The sequence below is a fragment of the Asparagus officinalis genome, unplaced genomic scaffold (genome assembly GCF_001876935.1).
Source record: "Asparagus officinalis unplaced genomic scaffold, Aspof.V1 AsparagusV1_Un649, whole genome shotgun sequence".
Taxonomy (NCBI): Eukaryota; Viridiplantae; Streptophyta; class Magnoliopsida; order Asparagales; family Asparagaceae; genus Asparagus; species Asparagus officinalis.
Genome location: NW_017972910.1, coordinates 1 through 10,221, shown reverse-complemented (window position 1 = coordinate 10,221; position 10,221 = coordinate 1).

Below are 10,221 nucleotides of genomic sequence, written 5' to 3'. Positions count from 1 at the left end.
ATCATTTTCCTTAAATTTTATTCAATTCTTTCATTCTATTTATTACACTATAAATATTCTTGCAATAAACATAAGAGCAAATATATATCATAAATTTTAACTATGTTAGTCTTATGTTAAATAAGATAAATATTTGACTTTAGATACCAGGTGTTATACAATAAATATAATCATTTTCCTTAAATTTTATTCAATTCTTTCATTCTATTTATTACACTATAAATATTCTTGCAATAAACATAAGAGCAAATATATATCATAAATTTTAACTATGTTAGTCTTATGTTAAATAAGATAAATATTTGACTTTAGATACCAGGTGTTATACAATAAATATACAGTTTTAATATTCAAGATAATAATATGATAACTTACATTTATAAATTATATTGTTGTTTAAGATAATTTAATATTTAGTTAAAAATCTAGCATCTAATCTAATACTACAATATATTAATGTGTGTTTGATATATAAAAAATCCGTGAAGAGGAATACTGATATAAATGTTAACCTCTTAGCTTATATAGTCTAGAAATAGCATATATAATTATCATAAGATATATTACTAACTATTACAATATACTTATTATAATATCTGGAACGAGGTAATTCTGAGCATACGGATTCCAAACGGTATAGAAAGCTATTACATTTGTTCTTAACAGTGGATGTGAAAATGTAATTTTTAAAGAAGATGTGTATGTGGTAATTAGAGATAATCCAAAATGGAGCAGAGCAACACTCGATTTTTAAACACTTTTGTGGATGATATTCAGCGATGTTGCACATGACTCGAAGAATGATATTTTCAGATGGTTCGTCAAATAAGGAATGTAACAGCTCGTGTGTTGATATTGGCATGAAGACCGTAGTTTGATAAGGAGCAGCGTTTATTTACATTCTTTTGTTGTGTTTTTGGATTTTTTGTTTAGTTTGGATGTGTCTTAATATTTTTCATAAAAAAACTATTGCAATATAATAATTAGATCATACTAATAATTTAATTTATGACATCTGCTCTTCTGAACCTACTAATAATGCATTTAATATGAATAGTAATAAATGAACCCATAATTAAAGCATTCATGTATCTTCTCATACTGACTAGTCAAAATCTTTTAATTAATTATGTGCTAATTTTTTTCATGATTAATTTACTTTCGTAAATATTTTACTTGGATCTCAAGAGTCGCATAAAATTATATTATGTATGGATGCTTAAATGCACAAAAGAAAGAATCAAAAGAAAAAAAAAGTAGAGGAAGTGAGAATTTTGATAAAGGAGGCAGTCCTTCGACTGTAGTAATCAAAATGCCTCATAGTCAATAAGATTTCACGGGTAATAATTGAGAGAGTGGATTATATTACTTTTCTTTGGAGGAAACGAACAGATCTACGACCGAGTTCACCTCCCATTTATGGGAGAAAACATCAATCTACTAGTTATACAAGTATGCATATTAGTGGAAAGAAAAACTATTATAAATGTTAATAAATTGCCCTTTGAATGTTTAGTCTCATATCGTTACTTAATATGCATTACGTGTAAAGCATATATTACATATTAGTTATATTTAAATGTATGTTTTTTTATTGTCCTTGACAAATCTAATTAAATGCAATATCCAACTGTAACAAAAATTGAGTAGCCAACCAAAATTTGTCTTATTATCTAACAGCAATAATTGTTAGAAAGAAATATCTCAAAGTGCAGATATCAATTTGATCATATAAATATCACATTTTTGAGCCAAAAATAAAGGAAGAAAATCTAAAAGCATATCCACATGATTCATTCTTCTCCGCAACACGTTCAATTCTAGCACGATTAAATGATGAACTTAATTCAATACAAGAGTTGTTATAGTATTATTATTGTATTCGGAAGCTCATAAAATGCAACCACGGAATTATTTGAGGAAGATGGGAAGGTTTGATGACAGGAGATAAAGGAGAAGTAACTCTTGTCCTAAGTAGTATCTCATTTATGCAAATGAATGAATTACAACCAAGTTTTATGACCTTGATACGCCATGACTCAGTTTGAATATATGCCGCAGTCTTTTCATATTCATTGGAACTATTACAAGAAAGAAAATTGTTATAATACTTGAGCTAAAACCAGAATGTTTCCAAACTAACATTTGTGCATGATGTTGGAATTGGGGTGAAGTCCAAACCTGGTGCATGCGAGGAGCTCCGGCGAGCTTGAGATCCACGCAGGCGAGCGTGGGAGGCAACTCGTGCGAGGTCGATGACGAGGCCAAACGAGCTCGTTGCGGTCGAGCTCCAGGCGGGCGTCAGCTTCAGGTGAGCTCATCGCTGATCTGGCGAGCTCGAGGTCGTCGAGGTCCAGAAGCGTGACGGGCGAGATCTGTCGACGAGTTGTAATCGAGATTCAGAGTTGCAGGCGAGCACGAGGATCTTCAGGCGGGGCTTCTGCAGGCGAGGGCGAGGGAGTAAGATGCAGGCGAGCTTAGAGCCTTTACAGGCGAGCTTAAGCACTGCTGGCGAGTTTCCCAGGCTGTTGACAGCTCAACTAGGGTTTCCCTATAAAAGAGAAACCCTAGGGCTCGGATCCGCTGTCTCTCTTCCCTCTCGCGTTTAGTTCCTAGCGGCGGGAATTTTCCCCTTTTTCTTCATTTCTTTTCTCTAGCGCTCAGGATTTTGAGGGGAGTTTTAAGAAGTAAAGAGAGAATTAATAAGGGGATTTAAAGAGGGAATTGTCATTGTAGCTACAGTGACAATTAGCATTTATTGAGAGATCTCAAGTTTGAGATCTGCTCTTGCATTGTAATTTCTTGTTGATTAATAAGAAATTAATCGTGTGTGGCTCCCGAGGATGTAGGCAGTTGTGGCAGTTGCCGAACCTCGTTAAAATTTGGTGTATTTTCTCTATACTACGTTTCTGTTGTTTAGGGGGTTTCGACGTAAATTCCCAACACATGATACAATATCGGGTAAATAAAAAAAAAGAATAAGATGTATTGTTAGATATAAATCAAATAATTAAGGTTATAGCATGCAAAAAACCGAAATAAAAGAAGTAAGAAAATTTGGCCTGATCGGTAGCAGTCGTGTAAACACTGTCCTAGAAAATTAAGGATCCGCCTATCGCCCTGACACAGATGATCCCCTCTCCCCTAACAGTAAAAAAACCCCGGAATTGGTTGGTCTCTGTACTCAGGCGAGAGTATAGTTTCTTCTTAGATGAAGACGGTTGCCCAAAATAAAAGTAATAATAACTGAGAATTTTTAGAGAGAGGGAGAGAATAGTTCTCATTTTACAGAAGAAAAGGAGAGGAGAGAAGTCTTGACTGTGATTTTACGAAGTGAGAAACCCTCTGTATTTATAGGGTTGAGCACCCATCATAGTCGTTACAAAATCGCACGTTACTTGTAAAATCCGTGGAAACGCTCAGCCGTTATGCAAATTTCTTGCAGCCGTTACACACATTCTCAATGAGAAAAACATGTAAAATAAAGTTTAGAAAAATAAAAAAATGAGCGCATGCGGTACGGCGTGGCGCGCGCGCATCGCGACGAGGCGTGGCGTGGCGTGTTCATCTCACTAGGCAATGTGAGACTATTCATTAAAGGCAAAATTGTCTTTTCTCAACCTTTCGTATCGTGAATTCGGGAGAGGTAGCTTTCGGCTTTGAACCTTTCCTTAGTGAGTTCATCGCAACCTGAGGGACATAATGGACTACGCCTTGAATTAGGCCCATTGTACCAGGTATTGACGAAAACACACACGCAATACGTCTTTATCTATTGAGCAAAACGGGTTGAGTGTTAAAGGTTATGCTCACAATAATTGACTCATAAGAGTTTTTAGGGGTTAGCCCTACCTCCCGTCCCCCCAACCGCAGCCATCACGGTTTCTCTCACGTAGGTAAGTCCCCAAAGGGTATTACAACTGGATATCATACCCTCCATAATACACACGTTGGACTTATTAAGAGTAAAACTCAACATAACCAATTGTATCATAAGAGCATCGTCACCATAGAGAAGGGGAAACATCAAATGCTACTATAATAATATATGAATATATCTAGGTCGATGCTCCACACGAGTGTCAGTAGTCCATCTTGTTTCTACCACATTGAATCTACATTGGAACTGCATCTCCAACTAAAGGTTGGGTTCCCGCTGTCAGTGACCTCACTTATAGGCTCAACTCCATCTCCCTCGATAAATCTAGAACCACACTCCTAGATAAACCCTTAGTCAAAGGGTCAGCAAAATTCATCTCAGACTTTACAAAGTCTAGAATCATAACTTTGCCTAGCAGACATTGTACAAATTTATCTTATTTGAATATGTATGTTAAGTTTTTTATTAACATACACTTGCTTTAGAAGCTCTATGGTGGATCTAGAATCGGAGTGAATAATAATTGGGGGAGAATGTTTAGGGACCAAAGGAAGTTCAGAGACTAGATCTTTTAACCACTTTGCTTCTATGCAAGTGGTATCAAGAGCAATCAATTCAGACTCCATAGTGCTCCTGCCAATTAATGTTTGCTTACATGATTTTCAGGATGCAGTCGCACTACCAAAAATGAATATATATCCAGATGTAGACATTACACTGTTAGAATCTGTGACCCAGTTGGCGTCATTATACCTTTCTATTATATCAGAGTACCCTGTGTAAGTCAAGCAATAGTCAACTGTGCCTTTCAAGTATTTAAATACTCTCTAAGGCAATCCAGTGATTTTTGCTAGGGTTGTTGGTATACCGGCTTAGTCTCCCTATAACATAAGCTATATCGGGTTTAGTCCAGTTGGATATGTACAAGAGAGATCCAATCAGCTAAGAATACTTCAGTTAGGAGAATCAGCTAAGAATACTTCAGTTGGGAGACATGTTCACGTTCAATCTTCTTCAAAGATATATGTTATAGTGTTTATTGACCCAAGATACGGGTATTTGTAAAATAATACAATAAGAGTCTTGGTTAAATGACCTCAACCCACTTAAGTGGCCCAAGCCCAACAGAAGCCTCACCCCCGCCGACTCATCAAGTCGACCTTCTCTCGTGCCGACGCGAAAGGCGGGATCTAGTCGACCCTATCGCCGAGGACGACCCACCTAGGGCACTCGACCATTCACTTGGCCACTCACTGAGACGACTTAATGGACAATCCCTGCTGTCGGCTAAGTTGAAGACTCAACCCCTGCCTCAAGTCTCTCCCCAAGAGCATATGTCAGTATCTCAGTCCACCTTGGACAAGTCTTATCTAGATTTTGGCCTGATGGTCTCCAGGACTTGTCAGTTGCCCACGTGCCTTCTGCCACACTCTCAATCACTTCCTGAAAAATGCGGAGACACCCTCTCCCGTATCGAAGTGACTTTCCCTCCAGTCGCCAGCCGATACCTATAAAACGAAGGATGACTCAGCATGCCAGTGTGCCATTTGTCACGCTCTCAATCACTTCTCAAAAAATATGGAGAAACCCTCTCCCATATCGAAGTGACTTCCCCTCTAGTCGCCAACCGACACCTATAAAGCGAGGGATATTTGTGGTCTGGATTATGCAATATGCACTCTAGTTGAATCTACTCGATTCAGTTGAGTGGATCGAGATTCACTAGTTGAATCTATTCGATTCAGTTGAGTGAATCGCGATTCACTGGGTGAATCGACTCGATTCAGTTTTGTAAATCACGATTCATTGTGTGAATCTACTCGATTCAGTTAGGAAAGTGAGGGTTTTAAATTTTTACTGTATTTCTTTGATCTTGTTAGAATAATTGAAGGTTCTTTTATATTGTAAGAGGTTTTATATCATTGAATCTGGATTCAATTTGCTGAAGTTTGATACATTTTGTTGAATCTGGATTCAATTTGCTAAATCTCAATAAATTTGGTTGAATACACTATATTGAATCGAGATTCAATCAAATGAATGTAGATGCAATACAGTGAACCTCGATTCACTACATAGATTAAATGGAGTGGATTGAGATTCACTCAAGTGAATCGCTATTTAGTGGACTGATACGAAATTCATTACAGCAAATCGCTAATAACTGGATTGTAATATCTTCTTTCAATAATGTAATTCAACCAAGTGGAAGGTTGACACCATGCATTATTCAAAGACTGGGCTCAGTAAAAAATCAATTGTCATCTGTTTAGCAGGTCTACGATCTAGATCAAAGCACAAACAAAAAGCAGGTGTTGGGATTGTAGACGATGACTTCATCAACCCACCAAATAATCCTGCCGGTGAGGAAACATCAATGCGTACAAGGGATGAAGAAAATGAACAGACCACATTAAGGATGAAGAAGAAAAGGGTTGGTGTACTAAACATCTCGATTCACTTAAGTGAATGTTGATTCACTTCATTGAATCAAGATTCACTAAAGTAAACATATTGCTGTAATAAATATCTTTAAATTTATTTGTGTATTCAATGATGGATAATTTCATCTAATTATATTATATTTCTTACTGAAGAAGGTTGTGAAAAGAAAATATGTGAGCTACAACAGTGACGATGACTACGTCGAACCACCAAATAATCCTGCCGGCGAGGAAACCTCAAAGCGTAGGAGGGATGAAGAAAATGAACAAACCACAAAAGAAAGGAAGAAGATGAAAAAGGTTGGTGTACTAAACATCTTTATTTTTTTTTGGTATTAACTGATGGATAATTCGATCTAATTATGTTTTTTTTTCTCACTGTAGAATTTGTTTAAAAAAAATGTGAGAGCTGAACCTAAGGAGTTGACTAGGATACGTGTCTCTCCAAAGATATTCTCTGATATGGTTTTGACACTCTCTGACTCACAGAAAGAATGGGTTAGACTAGCTGGTTTTGGAGGTCTTTTAAATTTTGGATTAAAGGAACTGCCTCATATGTTGGGGTACCAGATTCTGCAATCGTTTGACAGTGAATCCGTTGCGCTTAATCTTCCCAGAGGATCAATAAGTATCACAGAGGAAGATGTACATCAAGTTATGGGATTACCTCTTGGCATGAAGGTTATACCAGACTCCAGTACTGGGAAGTCATCATTGGTAGATGCTTGGAGGGATCAATTCAAAGACAGATATGGTTGGAAAATTACTCCAGGGGCTGTGGCTGACAAACTGAAGCAGACTTCTGATGTTAACCTTTTTTTCAAACTGAATTTCTTGGTTCTCGTTCACAACATCATGATCCAGTCGTTTAGCAATCCGTATGTCAACCAACGGATTCTAGTACTTGGTGAAAATGTTGATCAGTGCTGTTCATACAATTGGTGTTCTTTTTTGATTGACTCTATGATAGAAAGCCAACACAAGTGGAAGGTTGACCCGACAAAACAATTCTACACTGGTCCTCTTGTATTCTTGATTGTAAGTCAATTTTATAATATTGATTTATTTTTACATTACTGTAGTTAAAGTAGTTTTACTTGATAATTACTAATTGGTATGCTTAATTTCTTATCTCCGTCTTTCTAGCTGTTCTATGCCGATCGGGTTCTGTTCAAAGGGAGAAGATTGGTTGAGAGAACAACCCCTACTTTTATAGGCTGGACTGACTGGGCCTTGAAGGAAAGACAGTCAGAGGAAATTAGTACAAATTCATTTGGCAAAGGTGCAATTACAGAGAGGGTTGAACTTGCACCTTCATCTCTTCCTACTGGAAACTCACCTAAAAGTGTTGATACAATTAGAAAGGTTAGCCAATTAAGTTGCAAGTCTTTGTTTATTCAATTTAATCTCAAATACAGTAGGAGTGAATCTCTATTCACTTAAACTGAATTTCAATTTATTGGTGTCGCGATTCAGTAGGAGTGAATGTCGATTGAATGAAATTCAAAATCAATTTACTGTAGTGAATCGCGATTCACTACGACTGAATCTCGATAATCGACTCGACTAAAATTGTTTATTCAATTTAATCTCAATACAGTAGGAGTGAATCTCTATTCACTTAAACTGAATTTCAATTTATTGTAGTGAATCGCGATTCAGTAGGAGTGAATGTCGATTGAATGAAATTCAATATCAATTTACTGTAGTGAATCGCGATTCACTACGACTGAATCTCGATTCACTACGACTGAATCGCGATTCACTACGACTGAATCTCGATTCACTACGACTGAATCGCGATTCACTACGACTGAATCGCGATTCACTACGACTGAATCTCGATTCACCATAGTCAAACTGAAACTATTTTAGTCGACTATGGATTCAGTCAATTTGAATCATGATACAAATACATTGATTGTAATCTCAATCTATTCAAACTTGTCTCAAACCATGTTAATAATTTATGGTGACCAATGTCTGTGATTTTCAAACTACAGGATTGTATTGATAGGGTTCAACGGAGAGCTGCAGAGTTGGAATCTGCAAAAGAAAGATATGATGCTGAGTGTGAGACAATGAGAAAGCTGTTCCCCAATGATAATGAGCTCTTGCAAATTCAACAAAGAGTTTCAAATGTTCTTGTGCAGGGGTGTGGACATCGTGTAAGTACCTGTAACGATGAAACAGCTGAGAGAAACATTGTTGATGATACACCTAACATGAACACAAATGTGAGTAGAGATATGCATGCTTCCCCTGCTGTTGATCCAACATCAGCTGAGATACCACAAACCCAAGTCTCCCCAAATTTTATTCAAGAAGTTGATAAGATTATAGAGACTGTTAGCAAGAAAAAGGATGAAAGACCAGTGAAGCGGAAGCTCAGCGAATGTGGTACCCCACAGACTGAAGAACCTAGTTTTTCTCTTGGCCTAACACAGGATACTGAGAATGAGACAGTGGAAATGGTAGATATTGTTCAGGTTGCTAAACAAGTTGAATCTGAAGTCACTGATGACCCTGTAAAAAGAACTGATAAACAAGTTGAAGATGCTGCTGCAGTAGATGAATGTAAACATAAGAAAGTTGAGGTGACCGAAAATAAGGGAGATGCGGGAAGGAGGAAAGAAAAGAGGATGGTGAAGCCTGCAACGTCTCTTCGGTCACCATGGGTGCAGAGGGTATCTCAGATTACTGCTAGGCAAAGTCAGCTGGAAAGCATCATATGGAATTGGGTACATAGAGAAAAAGCAAGGCATTCAGCTGATGATTCTGATGAAGAAGAGGATTTGTGAGTTCTTAAATCTTATGAATCTATTTTATTTTTATGTGTCAGACTCACTGTTTTTAGTATTTACTCCCTTTATTAAATTGAATATTGTTACTGTTTTTTCAGTGAAGTGGTTTTTAAGTGGAGACAAATTGAATGTTTCTTACTGGCTTTCAAGACTTTCCTTCCTGATGAGGACATTGAGGCAAATTTAATCAGCATTTGGTCCAATATTTTGAACAACAGAGAAAAAATGAAGTCGGAAAATTCTCCTCTTAGATTCTTCTGCAATGTTGAGACAACCGTAAGTATCTTCCTTTATTCTTTTTAAAATAACAATTCAGTTACATCTTATTTAACAAGTTTTATGTTGTACAGTTTTGCAACATTCATCACACAGATGAGGCCAATGATGAATTGAGATACAGTCGTTTTGCTTCTCGGATGGATGAGCAACTTGCTCTGTATCCACATATGAAGTTTAATGAGATTGATATGGTAAAGATTCGAAGATAATATTTTTCTTCTTTAGCCCAATTTTAACTATATCTGTTAAATCTCTGATTAAATTCCACAACCATTAGGTCTTCTTCCCCATAAATGCGTTTGAGCATTTCTACATTGTGTGCTATGGGCTAAAGAATCCAAGTATGGAGCTGATTGACAATAGCAAAAACTGCCCAGACTATAAGGAAAAATACCAAGGTCGTCCTGAGGGTTTGGTATGTTTTCCCACCTTTTGTATGTACTTTAAACATTTACTGGCGGAATACAGTAATACATGAATCTGCATTTACTAAATTGAAGCGGGATTCACTATAGTGAAAGCAGATTCACTCCAGTGAAAGCAGATTCACTCTAGTGAATGCAGATTCACTACTGTGAATCCAGATTCACTCCAGTGAATCCCGATTCACTCCAGTGAATCCAGATTCACTCCAGTGAATCCAGATTCACTAATGTGGATCCCGATTCACTACTGTGAATCCCGATTCACTACTGTGAATCCCGATTCACTACTGTGAATCCCGATTCACTACTGTGAATCCCGGTTAACTTCTGTGAATCCCGATTCACTACTGTGAATCCAGATTCACTACTGTGAATCCAGATTCACTACT